Below are 27421 nucleotides of genomic sequence, written 5' to 3' on the forward strand. Positions count from 1 at the left end.
GTTGATCATTGTTGATGTATCCTGTCATTCTTCGACAGAACATAGTTATATGAGCTTCAGGACAACTAGTCCCGTTGTACTTTTCAAACTCCGGCATTTTGAATTTGGGAGGGAGTACTAGATCAGGTACCAAACTCAAGTCCTTGGCGTCGACTCTACAATGGTAGTCGGTGTTCTCCATGGCTCTAAATTTCTCCTCTAGCCATCTACATCGGTCCTCAAGTTGTTTTGACAAGTCCATTTTCGCTTTCTCCATCTCTGCCATGTTATCGAGATCAGGAAACACGGGGTTGGTAGGATTATCACCGGGATTAGAACCCGAGCCTATTGGAAAGTTCATCGATGCCGGGGCACCGACCTGGTATTGGGATCTAATGGTAACAGGTGCCCTCTGCGGGTACACCTCTGGTTGCGCTTGGATGTTAGTTGGGGTGAAACCTGGAGGATAGGCAGGGTCATCGTGACCATCCCCAGCATCAACTAAAGGGCATTTTCCTTTGTCATTCCTTCCAGTCAATAACTACTTTAATTGGTTCATCACAGTGTTCTGGGATTCTAACATGTCTTGCTGGATTTTTTCCAGTCGTTCGTGCATCTGATCTTGCATCTCTCGTTGCAACTGTTCCAATCCTTCCAACCTTTAATCCATTGCTTTCGTTTGGCGACGAGTACCGTAGTGATATTTGATTAGATTTTTGTTGGTTTCCAGGGTAACTGAAATAATTTTACCTAGTTAGGGTCACTTCGTGAAAGTCTAATGCATATGATGCAATGTAATGCAAATGCATGAAATGAATGCCAAAAGAAATGTTGATTCTTGGTTCAATTCTATTAGAACAACTGGAATAGAAAATAAATCTATTTACATAAAGCAGATATATATACGGCTTTGCCGTCATAGGCGGGGACATTCGATCCTCTTCTTCATTCGAGCGTTAAGATAAATCTCCCGAACTCTTCAAAAGGGACATCCCTTCTATCTCTTTTTTCTTCATCTGGGCCGCGACTTGTTACTCATTCATCCTTGTGATGCTCGTTGGCTTCTCTTTAAAAAGTTTAGCGGTTCTCGAATAATCTTTATCATCTCGAGTCTTCAGGCAACGAGGCAAAGTCGTATAGTCCTCTACTGAACTATCATCCTTCTTTTGTTATATCTTCTCGGACCGTATTAGGACAACCGTATCGTCACCCACTTTATCAAGAAACCCATTTTCTTATGACAAGCTCTCTATTTAGCAATTGAACGTGAATCAACACCTCTTTTATGATGAAAATGCAATGCAATCATAACAAAAAGAAAACATGTTAGTACAAAGCAAAAGCAAACAAGAATAAATAGAACACCTATTTGGGTGAATACTAGGGGTTCGAAGTGGTTCTACCTAGGGTGGGCTCCTAAGGTTCACTACATGGGGTTTGGTTCTAAAGTAAGGGTACCTGAACCAGTAGATTCCTCGATCCTCACCCATTATAGGCTCATATGAACTGAGTTCAGTTCAGGGGAATACATTTCCCTATGGCCATGCGGAGATAAAAATCTCACGAAGACATAGGTACGGATGTATCCCGGAAGCGATTCACTATCCCATGCGGAGGTGAAAACCTCACGAAGGCGTAGTTTCTCACTCCCACTTAAAAGGGTATGACCAGCGGTCATGCAATGCAATGTGCAGAGGTATAAAACAAAATACAGAACACGATAAAAAAAATATAACTCAAAATAAAAGAGATGCAATGAGAGGATCGTAAATTTAAATCGAATTTTCCACTTTCAACAAAAAGACAAGAAATAATCAACACGTGGCTTGACTCTCTTACTATCCCCAGTGGAGTCGCCAAGCTGTTGACACCATTTTTTTTGGATGAAAACGGGGTCGACTTGGATTTAAAAAAAAGAATGAAAACGGGAGTCGCCACCAATCCTTTTTTGACGAGGTGTGATCGGGTCACCTCAAAAAGTGGTTGTTTTTAATAAATGATTTAATTTTATTAAAACAACGATTTTGGTCTACGAAATTCAGAAAAATGAGTTCGGGAGCCGGTTACGCACGAGGAAGGATTAGCACCCTCGATACGCCCAAAATTGGTACCTAGTTGACTAATTAGTGTCTTAGTGTCGAAAATTGAAAATTTGAAGAGTTTTAAAAAATACGATCCTTAAAAGAAAATCTGATATCGTGAATTGAAACATAAGATTCTCTTGTTCCGAAGGAATATCACATCCAGCACGTTAGGACACGATACTCTAAACCATCGAAACCAAGATCACCTTATAGTTTAATGAAACCATACTTTGAAGCTTTAAAAGGATATTTGGCTATTTAGTCAAACGAGAAATCGAAACCCAGCACGTTAGGGCACGTTTTCTCGAGTTTCCAAACGCGAAATATTGCCTTATTTAGAAAAATTTTCCTTTTGGTGTTTAGTGTCAATGCTTGACAAAACAATAACGAATACGACAAGGTGAGCAAAGTAAAGTGAGTAACAACAATGCAATAGGCAAAATGAAATGACGAGGCGATTACATAAACAAAGCATACAAATAAATAAATAGAACTAACATTTAAAAAAAAGCACAAGTGTACACGAATAAATAAACAAACACCAAATAACAATGATGACAATAAATACAATTATGTAAAAATGTATATGCATGTATAATTTAAAGCCATAAAATAAGAAATGCATATAAATTATAGAATATGAAACATAGATAAATATATACATATATATAAAATCGGTAAGTATTATAAAAATAAAAATGTAAATGTGTTTATATATATTTACAAATTGTGATAATATAAAATATATGTATGTGAATTATAAAATATGTGAAATATACAAAAAGCATTTTTAAGAATATAAAGAATATATATAAGTATGTATATGATGTAAAATATGCATAAATATATGTAAGTATATAAGAATTATGAAATATGAAAAATATATTTAAGTATGTATAAGTACGTATATATACATATATATGAATTAAGATGTATGTATTTATGCTTATACCTATGCATACATAAAAATATGAGATATAAAAATATAAAAAAGTATATTTATAATAAATGAAAAGTATGTACGTAAATATATTATAAAAATGTATCAACAATTTGAAATTATGAATATTAAAATATTTTAATATAAATAATATATAAGATGATGACATATATATTTAGCGATATTAAAAATCCATATAACATACATAAAACATATATAGTATATGCATACCTTAGAAATGATAAGAATGATAATAAAACTATTTTCTACACTACATAAATACATACACATATATATATAAACGACAGTATATACAATATAATATTAGAAAAATATATATAATAGTGTAAAATATAACTAATAATATTAAAATATATACAATGATAATATATATAAAAGATATATGTATATATAATTATATAATATAATATTAAAATATAATAATACGACATAAAAAACATGACACAAATAAAGTATAGTATTAAGAACACATATATAATACATGAAGAATATACATAATACTAAAATATTTAGGTAATATATGCGTATATTAAAAACTAGTAATAATATTACCGAGGTATATACAAATATGTCAAGTATATATACGTATTATAAATATATAAATATATAACAAAGCATAAACTAATAATAATAATAATAATAATAATAATAATGATAACATTGGAATATAAAAGAAACAAACATAAGATTAATAAAATATTAGAATAAAAATGAAATAAAAATATTAAATATGAAAATATATATATATGTATACACGTACATAATAAAAATATATACTAATACATAATAGTAATACTAATACTAATAATACTAATAATATAAAAATAACAAGGATATTTAATAAAGATATAAAAATAAACGAAAAAAAGGACTAAAATTGAATTAAAAACAAAGTTGTGGGGCCAATTTGAAATGAAAACAAAGAAAAGGGACTTAATTGTACGCGCGTGAAACGTTGGGGGACCGAAACAACAATTATTCCTTTCCATTAAAACGCAGCACATTGGCGGGGACTAAATCGAAAAGCGCGAGAAATTATAGGGCCAAATTAAAAACCATAAGAAACTTAATTGTGAAGCATCAGAAAAGCGGAAGGACTGCGCGCATAAATATCCCATTCAAACGAAAACACGCGGATCCTCTAGCGGGTCGGGTCGGATGGGTCGGGCATGGCCAAAACGACGTCGTTTTGGGGCTTAAGTGTAGCCCCCAAAACGACGTCGTTTTGGAGGGCTATATAAGGCCTAAACTAACCAAAAAAATCATTTGGGGAGAGGGAAAGAAAAAAAAGAAGAGAGAGGGAAGAGAGAAGGAAGAGAGAAGGGAGGGGGGAAGGAAAATCCGGCCAGGGGGGCCGGTCACCGGACGGCCACCGGAGGCTCGCCGGTGCCGACGCCGGCCACCGCACGCGGTGGTCGGAAAAGGTAAAAAATTTATTTTTTGTTTTTTTTATTTGTTGTATATTTTTATGTTAAATAGATAGAAAATAAAGAAATATATGTATATGTATGTAAAAATCGAAAGGAACAAAGAAAAAAATACAACCTTTTGTTTTTTCTTTTTGTTTTTAACAATCACTGCTATCTGTTTATTGAAGACTGTAAATTTCTCTTTAGTGTTTACAAAGTAGAAAAGAAGAAGAAAGAAAAAAAAAAGCCCCCCGTACAATTTTTGATTCGTGTTTTTATAACCCATTTTCATCTAATTTCCTATTGTTTCTGTTTTGTCTCTTTGCATGGGATGGGCACGATGGAGGTGACAGAGGCATGGGGTGCAGACGGTGATGGGCATGCGTGAAGGCTGGCGCGGAGCAGAGGCGTGCGAGGTTGAGTGGTTGCGCACATGGGGCAACGGCGCAAGTGGGCAAGTGGGGGGGTTTGCTGGTATGGGCCCGGGCAGATTTTGGGCTTTACATTAAGAAAAGATGATTTTATCATCTTCTCCAAGCCAAATGTTAAGCAAAAAGAAGCTCAACTATGGCTTTCTAAAGTTCGGCCATATCCTTGCTTAATTAAAGGTTCGTTTTTGTTCGGTTTTTGAAAATTTTTACGTTTCTGAGATCGTTGCTTTGTGTACTACAAGACCCATGCTTTAATTTTAGAATTTGGTGTTGATTTTGTGATATGTCATTGATGAATGCTTGAGCTTTGCGATAGTTGATGATGAAATATGAAAGATATGTGAAAGATTAACGTGTTTTGTCTTTGAATTTTTGGTGAAATTGAGTAATTAGGGCCAAATTGTGAAATTAAAATTTTGAGGGACTAAAATGTGAAATAAATGAAATTTGTGGACTTGTATAACCACTAGGGACATTCGGCCCTTGTATAGTATGGGCAAATTTTGTGTATTTTGTGTTTTATGTAATGCTGACTAAATTGCAAAAAAATGTAAATATTAGGGGTAAAATGGTAATTTTCCCATTTATGTGTTTTTCGACTAAATTGAATGTAATAATATTTAATTTATCTCATTTTGAATATATTTAGATCAAGAACCAAAGAAATCGGAGTTAGATCGAGGAAAAGTTAAAGTCGTCGACTAATCGTCCGGTTTCGATTTTACATTGTCCGAGGTAAGTCTATTAGCTATTTAATGTCATATAAATCAGTATGTAGGTATGTATATGTGATGTATTTTGATGAATTATAATTTAAAATATGTTGGTTGAAATAATTAAAAGCATGAGTGAATTATATGCATTATTGTTACATGTTCGAATCATAGGTATATACTTACATGGTCATTTGAATTTAGTTAAAGTATGAAGGTATATAAGGATATACAATTATAAATGTTATCAAATTTAGTTGGAGTATAAAAGTTTTATATTTTTATATGTACAAGTTTTGAATTTATACATGTATATACAAGTATAAAGTATTGGTTTAATAAAAAGTATATATATGTGTGTGTGTGTGTGTACTTAAGATTCGAAAATAAAAATAGGTTTATGTTGGTATAAAACTTTGTATTGGATCTATAATATTCAAATATACATGTATATGTCCTTGTATTGAATTCAGGTATGCCATTTATACAAGTTTATATGAGGTTCAATTATGCAAATATGCATATATATATATATATGTTTTGTAATGAGTTTAAGTATGGAATTTATATATGTATAAGGGAGGTTCGATTACGTATGTATATTCATGTAAAAATTCTTGAATGGAATTGAAGATATGAAATTATTAGTTTGGAATATCATAAGGTGTTCGAATGCATGATATTAAGTAGTAGGCTTTAATGTATTAAGTTATATATATATATATATATGTTTGGATGTATAATTAAGTTATTGAGCTGAATTTGATGTCTGAACTTTATATACCTATGTGGATTAAAGATATAGTTTATAAATTATTGAGTTGAATTTTTATGTGGATAATATATACAAATATGAGATATAACTTCTGTGAATTGAGATTTTAGGTGAAACAATATCAGACTTTACGTCTAGCAGGCTTAATGCCGGTGAAATAATTTCAAACTTTACGTCTAGCAGGTTTAATGCCGGTGAAACAATATCAGACTTTACGTCTAGCAGGCTTAATGCCGGTGAAACATTTCAGACTATATGTCTAGCAGGCTAAGTGCCGGTGTACTGAATCAGGCTTTAAGTCTAGCAGGCTAAGTGCCAGTGAATCTGTTTAAAGAATGTGATTAAGTGTACAGTTATATGATTTTGGTTATCTTTAATTGATGAGCATATATACCTTCGGCTAAGTGTGTTTAATGAATATGCACATATACGGTCTATGCATTTGTAAAACTATACATACATGCTTTCGATTTATGCAGTCGATAAATGTATACGTATAAATATTCGGTATATGTATTTGATAAGTATCTAGATATGCATTTGAAATGTATACAGCTCTATTTATAATTATTTGATGAAGATGAATGCATTTGGTCACATGTATTAGATTTGTATTTGGTTATAAGTTTATTATGAGTATACATATACAGTTGGATATGATATGTGTATAACATACATATATGCTCGGTTATATTCATTTGGTTGTAATGTTGTTTGGTATCAATATATATATTCAATTGAACGCATTTCGACAGGTACATATATTTGACTATAAATAAAATGGTCTGAGTACAGTAAATGTATAAATATTAATTATATGTGTTAATTGCAATCTTAGTAAATTAAATTAAAAAGTTATATTATTTCTATATATATATATTTCATTATGCAATAGACTTACTAAGCTATAAAAGCTTACTTTGTTTGTTTATGTCTTTCTGTTTTATATACTTAAAGATCAAGCTTCAAGCTCGGGGATCGTCAACAAGATCATCACTCTATCTACTGTCTCGGTATTAAACTGTTTAAATTTTAATTATGGCATGTACAGGCTAGATAAATGTTTTGGAAAGTCGTACTTTGATATATTGTATATGAAATTAATAGTCATACGAAAATTACTTATATTCTTATGCTTTAACTGGATTGTAATTTTAAAGAGAAGTTTAAAATTTTACATGTTTAATATTAGACCTAACAATTTATATGTAACCGTTAAAATTATTGAACTATACTGATTGTCTGTTCTAAGTTCTGTTTTGATTAGTAATGCCTCTTAACCCTAATTCGATGACGGATACGGGTTAGGAGTGTTACAATCTCCGGACTTGTTGAGGATGGTAGAACGAGAAGATAGAAAAATCTTATTTCACAAGGAGTCATGGAAATTGTGAGCTTGGTAAAGATTGGAATTGACATGATCGCAAAGATGAAGTGAGACCTCATTGAGTTACTCTGAGAATTCAAAGACGCCTTCGCATGGTCATACCAGGTTATGCCCAAGTTAAGCACTAACATTGTGGTATGCCGTCTTCCTGAATATTGTAAGCCAGTGCAGCAGAAACTCAGGAGAATGAGGCCCAATATTGTGCTAAGGATAAAAGAAAAAGTCAAAAAGCAGTTTGATACTGGATTTTTACAAGCGATCAAATATTCAGGATGGATAGCCAACATCGTACTAGTCCTTCAAAAAGGATGGAAAATACGAATGTATGTGGATTATAGGGATTTATACAAAGCCAGTCCCAAAACTCATTGTTTTTCACACTTTAGTGGATAATATGATAGGCTGCTCACTGTTTTCCTTCGAAAGCGGCTTCTCTGGATACAATAAGATAAAATATGCATCTCCAAGATATGGGAAAGAAGGCCATTCGGGTTAATACAGGGAATAACTTTCTATTGGACTTATCATAGCTTTGCCCATTGAAGTCGATCGCTCTGCACTTCTGTTGGATTTCATCATTTCGCCCCAAAAGGCTCTATGAAAGAAATCTGGTACCAGAGAAGATTTTTCGCATACAATATGAAAGTGGAAGATCATACGTGGGAGACTTTATTGAAAAAAGCATTCGTTCTGATTAAAAGGGATAATAAGGACTTGCCTAATCCCATGAGTTCAGATCCAATTCAAAAAAATGAAAAAACAAAAAAAAATCAAAATAAAAAACAAAAAAGAAAAAATCAAAGTCAAAATAAAAAATATGAAAATGATAAAAAGAAAAAAGAAAAAGAAAAGGAGAGGCCAAGGCGAAAACCCGCAAAAGACGGTTTGTGACCAAAGGTGGTTTTGAGTTGAAAACCCGAAAAAGACGACTCAAATTTTGAGCAAAATGAGGCCTAGACGTCATTATTATCGAAGGCTTTTAATGGGCATTGCTTCACTGTTGAGATCATTAATTACTTAATCAAATGGATAGAGGCTGCTTCATACGCCAATGTTATCATATGCTTATATTGAATTCCAGAGAATATGGTATTAGAAAATGCATTGAATTTGAATGATAGCATGATAGCTGAGGTCTGTAATCAATTCAAAATCAGATACTGCGGTTCGTCATTGTATCGCCCAAAAATGAATTGCGAAAAAAATTGAGACTTACAAGGGTTGGCATGAGAAATTACCATTTGCCCTCCTTGCTTATTGAACATCTATCAAGACTTTTACCTGGGCAACATCTTTCTCTTTGGTTTACGGGATGGAAGTAGTTTTACCCATTGAAGCAGAAATCTGAGTATTGGGTTGAGCAAAAGTTGGATGAAGCAGAATGAATCCAATCATAATGTGATCAGTTGAACTTGATAGACGAAAAAGCTAAAAGCTATTCAACACGGTTAGATGTATCAAAGACGAATGATGCGAGCCTACGACCAAAAGGTTCATCTCAGAGAATTCAATAAGGGGAACCTAATCCTTCCTATACAAAAGGATTTTAGAGGAAATGGATGCCAAAGGCCTTTTCCGGAGAAGCTCTAATCTTGAGTAGGATAGATGGTAAAAACTTGCCAAATCCTACAAACTCAAATTTAGTCAAGTATTACTTCACCTGAAGAATGAGAAGGGACCAAAGTGAAAACCCGCAAATGGGCGCCTTGATTCCTAAAAAAAAAAAGACCAAAGTGAAAACCTGCAAAGGGCACTTTGAGTCCAAAAGATAAAGAATAAACCAAAAATAAAATAAAATGAAGAGGCCAAGGTGAAAACCCGCAAAGGGCACCTAGAGACTAAAGGGGATTTGAGTTGAAAACTCAAAAAGGGCGGCTCAAATATTGATCAGAATGGGGCATGAGGTGATCAGAGAAACTTAAATTTTGATCAGATTGGGGCATGTGGTGATCTTGCTATACTTGAATTAACAGAAAAGGGTAAGCGACATCTTGGGGCATCGACAAAGCACTATAGATCTCCTAAACACATGTCAAACTCAGAATGGTCTTCAGAAAGTGTGTACAGAGAAGTTCAAGCTGCGATATCTGGGGCACCCAATTTTTATACTATTTATATTGAATTTGTTGTTCTTGGAATACTTCATTATTTTTCAAGATACACATTCCCAATCAATTTCTTTGTTATCCTTCTTTACTATTTTTGATAATTTATTCCTTTCGAGCTATGCTTAGAGCCAACTTTATTCTTATCCATTGTTATGACCTTTTTTGCAAGCATGTTGCATTGGAATAATGATTAATGGACTAATAAAACTTTCACAAGGGAAGTTTTGCATATTAATCTAGAAGCTTCTAAATAATATGGGAACCTGAAACAAGACTATTGTTTAGAACGCACCAAGTTTAAAGGTTGGAAATTTGAGAAGGAGGAGTCTAAATTTGGACTTTCTCTTTGTATTTTGTTGTCAAATGCATTGATTGAAAAAAATGACAAGATGTCATGTTGGTGATAAAGCTTAAATAAACAAGCAAGCAATGATTATTAGACAATATGAAGAGGTTTCCTCGAAGAAGAGAGCCTTCATTTGTGCATGAGCCTTTGGTACGACACCCTGGGAATGGTGTAAGGGACCAGAAAAATTTAAATTTGGTATCCTTGAATTGTGATAGGAAAGGATTAAGGAAAAGCCATATATTTCTACCCCTGGATTATAGTGGGAAAATGATGGTACAAATTTTACGTCCCAGTGGATTGGACTTTGAGGTTTACAGTGGGGGCAGTCTGACTAAGTGTTTCTTTGGAGACGTCAGTTGAGAAGGAAGGTGTTGTAGCACGTCAGTTACAAAACCTTAATAAAATTTGAGCAATGATAACCTAAGGGATAAAGAAGGATCATTCTCGGGAAAATTTCTGCATTCATGCAAACACCATTCACACATGTCTAGTTAGGAGCATTTGATTAATTTTGATCATGTCATCCTAATCATTAGGCATAATTAGGTTCACTATCCAGGTCATGTTCCCCAGAGAACAGATCAGTGAAGAAAGCAGATCTTGCCTTCCTGCACTGACAGCGAAGTAGATTGAGGACACCAGCCTTGCCTCCCTCGGTTACAGTGGAGGAGGTTGAAGATAGAAGATCTTGCCTTCTTGCATGGACAGCGAAGTAAATCGAAGATACCAATTCTATCTCCCTAGGCAGCAGTAGAATAGATTGAAGATTGTGAGTCATATTTCCCTGGTCAGTAGCGGAATAGGTTGAAGATGGTGAATTCTATCTCCCTGGGAAGCAGTGGAATAGATTGAAAATCACAGATCTTATCTCCCTAAGCAGTAGTGGAGCAGATCAAAGACGGCGAATCTTATCTTCCCCAAGAGTAGGGAAGCAGATTTAAGCCACAAGTCCTATTTAAGCCACAAGTCCTATCTCCTTGGTCAGCAGTGGAATAGGTTGGAAATTATAGATCTTATCTCCCTAAGCAATAGTGAAGCAGATCGAAGACGACGAATCTTATCTTCCCTAGGAGTAGGGAAGTAAAATTAAGCCACAAATCCTATCTCCCTGGTCAGTAGTGGAATAGGTTGAAAATTACAGCCTGGTCAGTAGTGGAATAGGTTGGAAATTACAGATCTTATCTCCCTAAGAAATAGTGGAGCAGATCGAAGACGGCGAATCTTATCTTCCCCAGGAGTAGGGAAGCAGATTTAAGCCACAAGTCCTATCTCCCTGGTCAGTAGTGGAATAGGTTGGAAATTACAGATCTTATCTCCCTAAGCAGTAGTGGAGCAGATCGAAGACGGCGAATCTTATCTTCCCCAGGAGTAGGGAAGCAGATTTAAGCCACAAGTCTTATCTCCCTGGTCAGCAGTGGAATAGGTTGAAAATTACAGATCTTATCTCCCTAAGCAGTAGTGGAGTAGATCGACAATAGCGAATCTTACTTCCCAGGCGGTGTAGTGGAACAGATTAAAGCCACAACGGCAAATCTCGCTTCCTCGATATTGCAGTTAAAAATATTAAAGCTACAACAGCGAATCTTATTTCCTGGTAGTGCAGTGGAACAGATTAAAGCCACAACGGCCAATATTGCTTCCTCGACATTATAGTTAAAGATTAAAGTTACAACAGCGAATCTTATTTCCTGGAAGTGCAGTGGAACAGATTAAAGCTACAACGGCGAATCTTGTTTCCCCAACATTGCAATTAAATAGATTGAAGACAGTAATCCTATCTCTCTGAAGTTGCAGTAGAGTGGATTAAAATAATAGATCTTATCTCTCTAAAGTTGCAGTAGAGTAGATCACATCAAGTCTTATCTCCCTAAGGTTGCAGCGGAGCAGACTGAGAAAGCAAGTTTATCCCCCTGAAGTTACAGTGGGACAGACTGAAGATGGTGAATCTTTTCTCCCTGAGTTTGTAGTGGAGCAGATTGAAGCCAGTAATCCTACTTTTCTCCCTGAGTTTGTAGTGGAGCAGATTGAAGCCAGTAATCTTATCTCCCTGAAGTTGCAGTAGAGCAAATTCAAATAATAGATCTTCTCTCTCTGAATTTGCAGTACAGTGGATCGCATAAGGTCTTATCTCCCTGAGGTTGCAGCGGAGCAGACCAATAAAGCAAGTCTTATCCCCCTGAAGTTGCAGTGGGGTAGACTGAAGATGGTGAATCTTATCTCCTTGAGTTTGCAGTGGAGCAAATTGAAGCCAGTAATCCTATCTCCCTGAAGTTACAGTGGAGCAGATTCAAATAATAGATCTTATCTCTCTGAAGTTGCAGCAGAGTGGATCGCATCAGGTCTTATCTCCCTGAGGTTGCAGCGGAGCAGACCAAGAAATCAAGTCTTATCCCCCTGAAGTTGCTGTGGGGCAGACTGAATATGGTGAATCTTATCTCCCTGAGTTTGTAGTGGAGTAAATTGAGGCCACTAATCCTATCTCCCTGAAGTTACAGTCGAGCGGATTCAAATAATAGATCTTATCTCTCTGAGGTTGCAGTAGAGTAGATCGCATCAGATCTTACTTCCTAGACGATGCAGTGGAACAGATTTAAGCTACAACGGCGAATCTTTCTTCCCCGACATTGTAGTTAAAAAGATTGAAGCTACAACAACGAATCATACTTCCCTGACGGTGTAGGGGAACAGATTGAAGTTACAATGGCGAATCTTGCTTCCCCGACATCACAGTTAAGCAGATTAAAGTTACAAGTTACAAATCCTATCTCCCCGACGTTGCGGTGGCATAGATCGAGGCACCAATTCCTATACCTCTGAAGATGCAGTAGGATGGAATGAGGCTACTTGAAGAAGAAGAGCACTAAGGTCCAGTACGACTGGGCAAAATTGGCCCTTTTTAAGTCTTTGCTTCATTCCCCTTACACGACAATGAGCAAAGAGGGGCAGCTGTAAGGCCCAATATTTTCTCGGCCCGTAATAAGAAAAATCAAATCAAAATAAAAGTAAAAACCAAATAAAATCATAGTCCAAATACATGGGCCCAACGTGGCCCAACCCGTTTTAACCTAAACTACCCAAACACTAGCCTAGCCCAAAACCTAATGGCCCAATACCTAGCCTAACTGAGACTAAAACCCTAGCAGCTTGCAGCAAGCCATCGTGCCGCAATCAGGCTCTGCCCTCGCATGTGCGCCACTTTCACACACCACGCCTCCACGCCACGCGCCTCCGTACATTGTACCTGCAAATGAAACAAGGACAACGCAGCACACAAAGAAACAAAAAAAGAAGAAGAGAAAATAGCAAAGGAGATTTTGTATTTTTTTCTATATTTTTTTCGATACATAGACCGATTGCAATAGAAAAAAGGGGGGATACTGTATCAAAAAACGAAATCAATACAAAAAAAGGATTGAAGGTAGATTTTCATTTATTTTCCTTTCTCTTTGTTTCGATCCATTATTTTTAAAAAAAGTAATACAGTTTGTAAATAAAAAGAAAAGAAGGAAAAGGTTTACCTGCCAACGCCTTCGGATTCGCGCGAGGAGCTAAAAAGCCCCTAGGGGTGCCGTTCCGACCACCATTGATGGTGTAATCACGACGGAGATGTGGCGGACTGACGGGGGCGAAGGCTAGGGTCGAAACCCTAGCAGAGAAAACAAGAAGCAACAATTTTTTTTTTAAAATTAAAATAGGCCGCTAATGTTTTTTCTAGAAAATTTTGTTTAAATAACAATACAATACGGCGCCGTTTTGAGCTAGGGTTCCTAGCGCCCAAACGACGTTGTTTAGTGACCATACCCGATGACCCGATCCAACCGTGGCTAGATCCGCGCGTTTTGGTAGGGGAGGGATAATTGCGCTCCCAGTCCTTCTTACTTTCCGCTGTGTTCCAATTCGATCCTTTAAGTTTCTTTAATTTTGGGCAGCATAATTTGTTGTAGATTTCATCTAAGTCCACATGCAACGCTGCATTTTGAGAGAGGTTGGGAATATTCCCCTTTCAGTCCCCCATGTTATTCGCGCTTTGTAATTTGGACCTTTCCTTTTATTTATTTTAGATTTCTCCCCTGAATTACCGCTTTAATGCCAATTTAGTCCTCTGTTTCGTTGTTATTGCTAAAATTGTTTAGTTTATTATCTTTACTATTGTTATTATTGGTATTAATATCATATTAGTTTATATATTTACTTATTTTCATATATATATATACATTATTTTATTTTATTACATACTGTTATTTTAATTCTTTTTTATTCTAATGCATTAGTATATATTTTATGATAATTCAATATTATTTATACATTTTAATGAGTTTATTTTTATAATACGTTTTTCTTAAAATGTTTATTCATATATACTTTTGTGCTTTAAAAATCAGTAACATTTTTATATAACACTATTTTATATATATAATTTGCATTAAGTTTTTATTCTTATATATATATACGTAATATATTATCGATTACATGTTATTTTATTATTTCCACTTATTTCATATATAATTTATTTCAAATCTATATATATTACTTATTTTAAATTTTTTTAATATATAATTTCCTTTCTTGCATGTTATTTTTTTATTTTTTTTCAAAACTTGTTACATTTTTTTTGTATTAAGTTGCTTGAAGCTTCGTTTAAGATGAGTTTAGTTCATTATATTTTGGATATTAAAGCTACTATTTGTATATGATGTGAGATAATTGCTATTACGTGTATTGTATGGTTTGCACGTATCTATTGCTTCTTTGTCGTTCATTCGCGTACATTTTAATTTACGAATCACCATTCCGCATTGTACGTTATTATTCCATGGTTTTATTTGTTTAAAAGATTACGTTTAATATCATTCAAGTATCAAGAACATTTTTATTCAAAAAGTTTTTCAAAAATAACACGACACTCGGAATTTGGGATCTTCGAAAAGATTGTGTCCTAACTTACTGGATTCTAATCTTCCTCATTGAATCTAAGAAACCGAGCATCCTTTTTAATTAAAACATAAATAAAAATCTCATTCTCGGGAATTTGATACGTTGTGTCCTAACGCATTGGATATGACACGTTGTTTTCTCGAGATGAGGATTCTTTCTAAAAAAAACAACAAAGGCAATATTTGGCATTTAGGAATTTCGAGAAATTGAACCCTAACTTACTGGGTTACGATTTTTCGTTCGACCCAAATAACCAAATATCCTTCTCAAAATGCATAGGTTTAAAAGTCAAAAGATAAACTCAATTTTGAAGATTAAAATGTTGCGCCCTAACTCACTGAGTGTGACAATTTATTTCTTTGGAATAAGTGAGTCTCATCATCCAATTCATTTTATTCAAGATAAAAGGATCGTATTTTAAATCTTTTCAAAATTTTGACACTAAGACATTAAACAATCAATTCGGTACCAATTTTCGGTGTTACAAGGGTGCTAACCCTTCCTCGTACGTAACCGACTCCCGAGCCTATTTTCTCAAAGTTCGTGACCTAAAATCGCTTTTCGAGGTGATCCGATCACACCTCATTAAAAGATCGGTGGCGACTCCAATTTTTCATTTTAATAAGTCAACAACTAAATTTTTGTTTTTCCAAAAAATGGTTTCGACACATACATCCCAAACATAATATATATAAAGAAATATTATCCCTAAAGAGGTGACGAGAAAAAAAGATCTAAAAATATTTGTATAAAAAATCCTTGCATTCTCTTCCTCTCCAGTGCATTATAAATAATCTATGGTTACTAAGAAAATTAAAGAGAAAGCAATGGAAAGAAAAGAACTAGATGAAGCAAGGATGCAAGGGCAAACAGAAATATGGTGGTACATGTTCAGCTTCGTAGATTCTATGGCGCTTAAGTCTGTCGTGGAGCTTCGCATAGCTGACATAAAACACTTTCATGGTGTCGTCATCACTTTGTCACAAATAGCTTCATGCATTAGTGATGACCTTGCTTCGCGGGACATTACCACCCTTGCTCGCATAATGAAATTCCTTGTTCGTACATAGAAAGGTCCTCACCGTCTTCCATTCTTCAAACGATGGAGATCCCTTGTATGACCTGACTCACTCATCGAGATGGCTTCTACATGACACAAAGCAAACCCTAGCACCCATGGTACTGATGGAGAGCCATCCATCGCTAATGGCTCCTTAGCACTACTTTAGCCATTGCATTAAAGAATGTGGCCCTGCCTTCCAGAAAGCTCATGGGCGTGAGATATGGGACCTGGCATCAGAGAATCCCGGATTCAATGGACTTTTTAACGATGGCATGGAGTGTATAGCCAAATTCGTCACCAATGCAATTCTGTTGGGTTACAAACAATGGTTAAGCTCCGTTGGATTGTTGGTCAACGTGGGAGGTGAGACAAGAGGCTTAATATCAGAGATCGTGAAAGCATATCCACACATCAAGGGTGTCAACTTTAATTTGCCACATGCCATCTCGATGACACCAGCATTCAATGGGGTCTCCCATATTGCTGGTGACATGTTTTGTGCCATTCCAAATGCTGAAACAGTCATTATGAAAGTACTTACTTAAATCATGAATTTCAATTTGTTTTTCAAGAAATATAACATCAAGAAAAAAATTCCAAATATTGCAATTGTGGAAATAAGATTTATGATTTTTATTTCTTGTAATTACCATAGTGGAAATACAAGATTCAAGATAGAGAAATCAAAGTACTTCTCTCGAGTCAAGGATTTGGTAAAAAAACCATACATGTTTTTATATTATACTCCATATACTTTTGAAATGAAAGCTATTTTATATTAAAAAATGTAAAATAGTAATTTTGTAATAATTGAAAAAAAATTTGTTAATCTTATAAAGTCAGCTTAATTAAAATGATGTACAACTAGTTTAAAATATAAAGAGAAGAACAATGCTATATGATTTTTTATTGTGGCTATTTAATGAACTCATGGGGAAAACGTTAATCTATTGCAAATCCTTTTCAAGCGACTAACAACATATGATTTTTTTGTGGCTATCAGAATCAACTTAACAGTAATAGAAGATTGATATCACGCCATGAAATTTTAATCAAGTTTCAGCTCTATTTAGAATGGCTGTTTATTAAGTAATATTAATTATAAGAAAATAATTAGATACTATTTTTTTGTATTTTTTATTTGCAATGGATATTGCATGATTGAGGTGATGAGGATTGCGTAAAAATATTACAGATTTGTAAGAAAACAATACCAAGAGAGAATGGCAAAGTGATAATGGTTGAAATAATTTTGAAAGAAGATGGAATTGGAGTGTTTGATGAAATTGGATTCATATTTGACCTCCTAATGATTGCACATACCAATGGTAAGGAGAGAACAGAGGTGGAATGGAAGAAAATCTTGGAAGGAGGAAGCTTCTCTCACTACAAAATCATCAACATTCCTGACTTGCTTTCCATCATCGAGGCGTATCCTGATGGTTAGTAGCTTTTTTGCATAATATATATTTATTTTATATCTAATTATTGTAATATATGTAGGTATGAATGTAATAAATAATTTTTTTCTCATGTTATTATACTAATAATAAAGTGATATATTAGTTTTTATACAATTTGGCTGAAAGAAATTAAAAGGTACAAACTTCCCCGTAGTCCAATTTCCAAAAATTTATATGTGAATTCAATAAATATATCAACCTCTTAGTGGCATTGAGTGTTCACCTCCAAATTCATTTTGTGGGTTCGAGTCTTAAAGATACTATTGATAACGTTTGAATTGACAATAATCTATTCATATATGTGATGTATTTTTCCCTTTTCCTATTTTAATTTTACACATTTTATAATATATCATAAAAAAATGTATATAGTTAAACAAATTAACTCTTGAAAATTAAATGATTTGCATATTGCATAAAACTAAATGTATTTTAGAGCAAAAGGTAGGTTAAAATATGTCATAGATTTTTTTGTTTTGAAAATTTAAAATTAAGTCTTTGTATTTTTATTTTTAGAAATTTAATTCTTCTACATTTCAAAATTTAAATAACTTGAATTTAATAAAAGAAAATAACAACATTAATAATTAAATCGAAAATTTAAAATTTTAAAAATAAAATGACCAAATTCCATTAAATAAAAATATAAAGAGTAAATTTTAATTTTCAAAAATTACATGATACGGCAACAAACCTTATCCTCTCTATGGTTCTGTTCCCCTTATTTTATATATAATATAAAATTGGGAGGTCTCAATTTTTTTTCTCCCTAAACAAGGCTTCTTCTTATGTTTTATGTTTGGACTATCCAAATGTTATTCAACAGTTTGTGTTAGAAGACGTCATTGCTTATTGATTGATGTTTTTTCTTATAGGGATTTTGATTAAAGAAACTGAAATTTTATCTTATTCTAAAGACATTCGTTAAGAGGTGACGAGAAAAAGAATTAAAAATATTTGCATAAAAGAAATCCTCACAATTCTCTTCCTCTCCGCTTTACTATAAATTACTTCTTGATTATTAGGAAAAATGAGATCCCACGAAAACTAGGAGAAAGGCCGAATACAATGGAAAGAAGAGAATTAGATGAAGCAAGGCTACAAGGGCAAGCAGAGATATGGCGTTACATGTTCAGCTTTGCAGATTCTATGGCGCTTAAGTCTGCCGTGGAGCTCCGCATAGCTGACATAATATACTCTTATGGTGGCACCGCCACTTCGTCGCAAATAGCTTCATGCATTAATGACAGCCTTACTTCGCCAGATATCACCACCCTTGCTCACATAATGAGATTGCTTGTTCGCAGAAAGATTTTCACTATCCACCCTCCTTCAAACAGTGGAGATCTCTTGTACAACTTAACTCACTCATCGAGATGGCTTCTACATGACTCGGAGCAAACCCTAGCGCCCATGGTACTAATGCAAAACCATCCATGGCAAATGGCTCCTTGGCACTACTTCAGCAGTGCGTGAAAGAAGGTGGCGTTGCCTTCAAGAAAGCTCATGGGTGTGAGATATGGGATTTAGCATCGTGGAATCTTGATTTCAACAAGCTTTTTAATGATAGCATGGCTTGTACATCCAAGTTCGTTACCAGTGCAATCCTGTCAGGTTACAGACAAGGGTTCAACTCCATTGGATGCTTCATATCAGAGATCGTCAAAGTATATCCACATATCAAAGGTGTTAACTTTGATTTGCCGCATGTTATCTCGATGACACCGGCATACAATGGGGTCTCCCATATTGATGGTGACATGTTTCATGCCATCTCAAATACCGATGCAATTATTATGAAGGTATTTACCTAAATCATGAATTTAAATTCATTTTTCATGGAGTATAGCATTAAGGAATTTTTTTACATATATTATAATTGCGGAAACACGATTATCAATTTTATTTCTTATAATTGTGGAAGTGAAAATACAAAATAATACCCACACTATAAAACAGTAAAAGATTTTTATAGTTATAAAAAATATAAACGCAATGACTTATGTTAACAAACTAATAACTTTTATAAGAACTGAAAATATTTGTTAATCTTATAAGATGAAGATAATTAAAATGGCCTGGAATTAATTTAAAATACGACTGACTTTTCTTAAATGAGGTGTCATTGGCATTGACCAAGAAAAAGGGCAGGAGATGGAGTCAATCATTTATGTCATTTAGCTATGTAAAAAAGCTTGCTTTTGATTTAGATTTCTAAGGGATCTCTTTTCTAGGTTATTTTCATTTAAGGGTGAGTTTGGATGGACGATTGGGTGCGGTGCAGTGTGTTTAGTTTATTTTTTGTCTCACGCTACAGTGTCGTTATAGTGTCTAATTTTACCGCCACCGTTGTTTTTACATTAACTACAGGTAAACGCACCGCCCATTCAAACTCACCCCAAGTCCCCCGCGTTCGCCGGCTTTTTTTAACGAATTTTTAAAATACTTTTATAATAATTGTTTTGTTAAGGATCAAGTCTAAATTTTAAACAGATTTGTGAGTTAATGTTGAAATAATTTTTTAAAAGAGACAATACTTGATGCATTGTGAATACATAAATTTTATATATTGTTAATGAATAATAATACGACATATTACTAAATAAAATAAAAATAATATTAATAACTTTATTTAAATATAATAAAAAGTAAATAATTATAAATAATTATTAAAACCCTAAGTTTAGAATCCAAGTGTTATTAACACTTATTTATAATAATTACAATTAATTAATATTTACTTATATTTAAATAAATTATTATTTATAGATTTTTTTTATTTTTTAATGATAATGTATCATATTATTTATTGATAATGCATGAGACTCATGCACAAACGGTACATTAAATATTATTTATTTTTTAAAATACATTATGTAAAAAAAATAAACACAAAATATAATTTAAAAATATATAAATACAAATAAACATGCAAATCAACAAATTTAAATAAATAATTTAAAATTAAAATTAAAATAATTAGTTAACAAAATATAATAATTTTACAGGAATATTACAAAATATATCATTTATAATTAAATAAAAAAATAACATTTTTAATTCTTTTCCTAAGCAGCTCAAATGTAAATACCAAAACTAGTAGCAAGTTACCATAAATCGATAATTTAAATCCACTTTTTAAAATAAAAAAATTAATAAAAAAATCGGATTAAATATGAATTTTAAATTACATGCCACTCTGTCTCTCTAAAATATAAAATTTTAAAATAAAATAATATTTAAAATAGTATATAAATTGAAAAAAAGAACTAGGGGATTTTTTTTTCTATGTAGTACCACTATAACCACATTTTACTATAATGGTTAGTAGAATCGATTTTTTTTATGTTTTATTTTAACCTTTGTTACAGCAACAATTACGGTTATGAACAACATTTTCAATTAAATTAGTTTTTTATAACAACAATATTTAATAAAATGATCTTAACTAAATTATTATTTTAATAAAATATTTAAATTTTACATGAAAAATTTACCAATAATATTTTATTAAATAAAAATAAAAAGTTAGAATTAAAGATATTAATTTAATAAATTATTAAGTTCCTTAATTAATTAAATATTCTACTATTAATTTGTAACATCTTAAACTTATAAATCAATTCCGTGAATTTAACAACTTGTGATAAATTAATTAATTTAATTTGATAACTACTACTAATTAATTGAATTTGTTAATTGATGAACTTCATAATTAATGATCATGTAGAAGAATTTAAAATAAAATATGCATAAAAGTAATAATGCAAGTAAGAATTTAAAATAATGAACTCATGGAGAATCAACTTAACAGTAAAAGAAGATTGATATCACGCCATGAAATTTTAATCAAGTTTTAGCACTATTTAGAATGGTTAACAACATATATTAAGTACTATTAATTATAAGAAAATAATTAGATACTAACCTTTTTTGTGTGGTTTTTTATTTGCAGTGGATATTGCATGACTGGGACGATGAGGATTGCATAAAAATATTAAAGAATTGTAAAAAAGCAATACCAAAAGAGAATGGAAAAGTGATAATAATTGAAATAATTTTGAAAGAAGATGGAAGTGGAGTGTTTGATGAAATTGGGTTCATAGTTGACCTTGCAATGATTGCTCATACCAATGGTAAGGAGAGAACAGAGGTGGAATGGAAGAAAATCTTGGAAGGAGGAGGCTTCTTTCACTACAAAATCATCAACATTCTGTAATAACCCAAATTTGTCTGGCCCACATGCATTTCAAAAAACAAATAAAATAATAATAATAAATAAATAAATTCCAAATTACAACAAACAGCAGGCCTAAAACTAATGCCCAAATCCCTAGCCCGATTATTGAAGCCCAAAACCCAGCACAGAAGCCCAAAACCCAACTCAGCCACAAACATCGAAAACCCTAACAGGCAGAAGCCTCCTGCGCCGCTGCCACCCACGCCTCTCCCCATGTGCGTGGTGTCACGTCCGCTACCTCGTACGCGCGCCTTCGCCTCCGTACGTTCAGCGTCCAGACCCTGTGCTCCATACCTGCAAGAGACGCACAAAAGCAACAAAAACAGACCAAAACAAAAAGGAGAGAGAAAAGAAAGAAAAGATAACAAAGCGGGGGACGATTGCGTGGGATATTAATTTTTATTTTACCTTTTTTTATTTTTCTGTAAATAGACACTATAAGAGACCAAGAATGTTGTAACATAGAGACATTCAATATACAATCGATAATACGAAAATCAGAAAAGAGAAAAAGGTGATTTTTCTGAGTTTTATTCCTTTCCATTTCGCTTTGATTCTTTCTTTACTTTTCGTTTTCTAGTTTTTGTGTTTATCAGCCGTTATTAAAAAAGGAAAAAGGGGAGAAAAGGGGAAACGTACCCGGTGGCCGGAACTTTGCTCCCTCCATAGTCATCGGAGTTGTGGCGAGGGGAGAGGGCTCTGGGACGAAGTTTCGTTGAAGCGGCGCAATGAAGCCTGCTTGGTTTTTTTTTTTTTGTTAAAATGGTATATTAGGTTTAGTTAGGTTTTTTTTTACTTATTTTTATTCTTATGCCGATTATTGAAACGGCATCGTTTGGGCCGGATTCAATGGCCATGAAACGGTGCCGTTTAGGCCATGACTCGATGACCCGACCCAGACGCGGCTAGATCCGCGTGTTCTGGCGTAGGGAGGGATATTTGCGCGACTGGCCCTTCCCCTTTTTTGGCGTTTTTGAATCAAGAGCCTTTTTCTTTTTTTGATTTGGCCCCGTATTTTGCTTTGGTTGCATTTTGGTCCGCGCAAAGACACTGCGTTTTGGGGTATGGGAAATATTTCCTGTTTGGTCCCCATGTCATCCGCACTTCGCGCATTGACCCGCCAGTTCACTCTATTTTTGATATTTTCCTTTGATTCTGTTTAATTTCTAATCTAATCCTTATTAGTTCATCTTAATATTTTCTTAATATTCTTCCATGAATTCATTACTTGATTTTATAAACATTTTTATGTTTTAGATATTACCCTAATATAATTTACACATACTCTTTTATTTATTTTAGTAATAATACTTTATGTTTTTTTTATATATATGCATAGTATATTTTTAGCATGCGTATATATATAATAATATATTATTAATTTCAAATGATATTTTATTATGTATAAAAACCTTATCCCTTTTAAATCTGTTATTTTATTATATTTATTTAGCTGTTATATATTATTACTATTTATATTTTTTATTAAGTTTATTTATACAAATCCAAATGTAGATATTAATTCCAAGCTATTCACTTTTATTTTACCTTTTTATTATTTCTTTGTGTTTTTAAGATCATTCATTAATTTATTCAAACTTTTATTATTTTTTCATTCCCTTACTAAATTGTATTGTTTTGGTTTGTTTTTTAATTGATTATGAATTTATGGGTTGCTTAATTTTTTTTATATATGGATGTTTGTGTAATATGTTTTAAATCAATGTTTATATTGGCCTATTATTCGTTTAATTGTTTCTAATTTAAGTTTGAATTATTAGATGTATCGTTATTCAATCATGTTCCGTTTGTAAGAGTTGTATTTTATTAAAGATTCATAGTCGTTTTATTTTATAAACTTTAAAAGGGTTTGGTGTTTATGAGTTCTCGAGAGAATTATGCCCTAACTTACTGGGCTTTAATTCTTCTCAATGAATTTATTCATTTTATAAAAACCATACATTTATTAAATAAAGTTCTTACGATTTCAAAGTGTTTGATCCTAACTTACTGGATACAATATTTTGTTATCTCGATTTCGAAATAAAGACAATATTTGATGTTCAAGAATTTCGAGAAATTGAATCCTAACTTACTGGGTTCGGGATTCTCGATTGACTTAAACAATCAAATATCCTTTTTTAAAACGCATGATTTTCTTAAAAAAAAGGATTGAATCTAATTTCGAAGATTGGATTGTTGCACCCTAACTCACTGAGTGTGGCAATTCATTTCTGCGAAGTGGGTGCACCTTATCAATTCATTTTACTCAAGTTTTCTTTTCAAAGGATCGTATTTTAAAATCTTTTCAAAATTTTGACATTAAGACATTAAACAATCAATTCGATACCAATTTTGGGCGTCACGAGGGTGCTAACCCTTCCTCGTGCGTAACCGACTCCCGAACCTATTATCTCAAAATTCGCAGACCCAAAATTATTTTCAAGGTGATCCGATCACATCTCAACAAAAGATCGGTGGCGACTCCCATTTAAATTTTTAAAATCGATCCCCATTTTTTAAAAAATTTTAAAATGGTTTCGACACATTCCTTCCTTGGTATCCATCATCGAGGCATATCTTGTTGATTAGTAGCTTTTAGCATAATGCCAGCACTGGGGATTTAATTTCCTATTTTATAAATCTTCCTTTATTTCATTTAGCATCAATAAATGTATGTGACTATGTTATTCTCTCCTTTCTTGTTCCCAAAAATATTATATCTTGAATTTAAATAAAATATAAAATTTCATGAATCATATGAATGCATATAAAATTTGTTTTTGAACAATTTTATTATTTTTTTGACACAATATCTAGAATTACCCATAACCCCTCCCCAACCCATAAATAGGAGGATAATACATTTCAGCGCATTCGAACTCACATTCTCTTGCATTAGCAATAATGTCCATGCCAAAATTAGAAATAGAAAATTGTGTTTGTTTCATTAAAAATAACTTTCAGAAAATGATTATTAAAAAATGGTTTGATTTTTTTTTAAAAAAAGAGCTTATATATTTTGGTGTGAGTTCACATAAAACATTTTCTATTTTTTAACAAAATTTTCAACATTTCTCACTTGCACATTGATGGGCATCGAAACCACCAAAAATAATTCCTACAAAATAACTCTAAATAGTAGTAAAGAGTGGTAGTAGGGTCGAGCCCATAGGGATTTGTATAATAATCAACTTTCGCATTTAACTCGAGATCAGAATTTTTTTCGTGTCGATAGTCGTGTCTATAATCGTGCCCACGACTCCAAATGGACCTGCTAAAAAATAAACAAATAAATCAATGGAGTTTTGAAATGTTTAGAAACTAAATAATTGAAACAGCATAAATAAATAATTAAATAAATTAGAAATTAAATTGGAAATTAAATTCGAATTTTGTAATCAAAGATAATAAGCCCCTAGACTCAGTGGATTTCGGATTTTTGAATAGATCCTAGAAAATTAATTTTCTCCTCCAAACAATAAGTTGGTTATAGTAGTTAAGAACGTCCTAACCACCAATTCTTCCTCTCGTAGTTGGTCCCGATACGACCTGCAATGTAACAACCCGATTTTTTTAGTGGTATCGAAAACAGTGGTTTCAAGGCCACCAAATTCGGCGAGTAAGTTCGTAAATATTATTATTTAATATTTATGAGTAAAGTATGGTTTTAAAATGGTTTTTGAATTGGAAATTTATGTTTTGTAATCATTTATTAGTTCGAGTGGTAAGGCCCTAAGGTCAAGTGGTTTTAGAAAGTGAGGTATCGGGACCTCGTTTCTATAAACCGAGTCGTAACTATTTTTATAAATGTTTACAGAGTGTCATTAAGGTGGTATTAAAGTTTCGTTGAAAAATTTTAACGTTTTAATAGTCAATTAATTAAAAAGGACTAAATTGAAAAAGGTGCAAAAATTTCTAATTATAATAATTAAATGATTAAATGGCTTGATTAATAAATAAGGAATGACTTAAGTAATAAATATACCTAAATTAATGAGGTGGGACGGCATGTTAAGGTAAAACAATAAAATAAAGTGATTGAACGGAAAAATTGTAATTTACTTGAAATTAAAAAAATGGAATTTTAAAGTTTTCTATGAATTTTTGTTCAATTTTTCAGTCAAAACTGCCATAGGAGGAAGCTTTAGGTTGGTTATTCATTTTTTATTTGTTCCATGTGAGTTCAATTCTTACATGTTTCTTGAAATTTTTATATTTTTGAGATCGTTGCAACTAGCTCCAGCTAATTCGTATTTTCGTTTTTGATTCTGTTAAAAATTTGAAAGTTACCATTGATAAATATTATATGTTTTTTATGAATAACATGGATTTGGGGCTTTGATTGTGTTGTAAGATGATTTTGTAAAGTGATTTTGTTAAATATTGATTTTAGGATTAAATTATGAAAATGTCAAAAAATTAGGGTTTGATAGTGAACTGTTGGTTTATTAGGGGATGCATGAGGGCCTAGAATATTTGGATAGATTATTGATTAAGAAAATTAGTTAATTTGATAGATTAACTAATTAAGGGATTAAATTACAAAAATTGTAAAAGTTTAGGGTAATTACGTAAATTCAAAAAATAAAAGGGTATTAATTGTAAAATGAATTGGAAATGAAATATATGCTAATAAATGAGTAACTTTTATATTCTAGATCAAGATCCCGAAGATACTCGTGAAAAAGGAAAAATAGTGGAATAGTCCATGAACTTCTGCAATTACTACAATTTAGTCCAGGTAAGTTCGTACGGTTAAAATTTAACATTTGTATAAATTGATGATTGGTATTATGCATATATTCTTTTTTTGGAAATGAATTATTGTTTGAATTATAATATTGAATTGGATATTCGGTTTGAATTGAACGCAGGATTTGAGTACATTCATAATTTGGTGTATGATGGTATAGGAGGGAGATATCAGTATTATTCCCAAGTAAACCGGGGTTTAGAATTTGTTGCTAACTCTCGTGTTTTACTTTCTGTTTGGTGTAATTAGGTGGATCAACTCTTACGAGCTTCTGTTTAGCTTTTGAGCTTCTGTTGACAATGTACTCTTACCTCTAAGTCGTTCTTCGAATGGAAAAATCTCAGTAAGGTGATTTATTAATGAATTTGAAAGACATGTTATTTTTTTATATTAATTTGAATACGGACGTATTTATCGATTGAAGTTGTGATAGCCCGAAATAAGGCCTAATCGGAATAGTGGTTTCGTAACCACAAATCCGAATTGAAATATTTTAATTTTATAAATTTTTATTAGTTACTGATTGATTGAAATATTGTGTGAAAATATGGATAGAAAATTTTAATGATTTAGTGCCTAATTGAATTTTTAGGACTAAATCGAGAAAAAATGCAAAGCGTGTCTAATTAGTGATTAAATGACTTAATTGAATTATTGCATGAAATTGGAAGTGTTCATGTGGCAATTAGACCATAAATTAGTGATATGGACACAAAAGGGTAATTCTAAAAAAATATCTAAGTAATGGGTCAAGGGCATTTTTGTCCA

At 32.7% G+C, this 27421-nt stretch overlaps 2 pseudogenes; both read left to right on the forward strand.

Moving 5' to 3' along the window:
- The first annotated feature begins 15928 nt into the window (after positions 1 to 15928).
- LOC107907778 (desmethylxanthohumol 6'-O-methyltransferase-like) lies at positions 15929 to 17641 on the forward strand (annotated as a pseudogene).
- A 1084-nt stretch (positions 17642 to 18725) lies between these two features.
- On the forward strand, positions 18726 to 22843 carry LOC107908212 (xanthohumol 4-O-methyltransferase-like; annotated as a pseudogene).
- The last annotated feature ends 4578 nt before the right edge of the window (positions 22844 to 27421 follow it).

This window comes from Gossypium hirsutum, chromosome D02 (genome assembly GCF_007990345.1).
Source record: "Gossypium hirsutum isolate 1008001.06 chromosome D02, Gossypium_hirsutum_v2.1, whole genome shotgun sequence".
Lineage (NCBI taxonomy): Eukaryota > Viridiplantae > Streptophyta > Magnoliopsida > Malvales > Malvaceae > Gossypium > Gossypium hirsutum.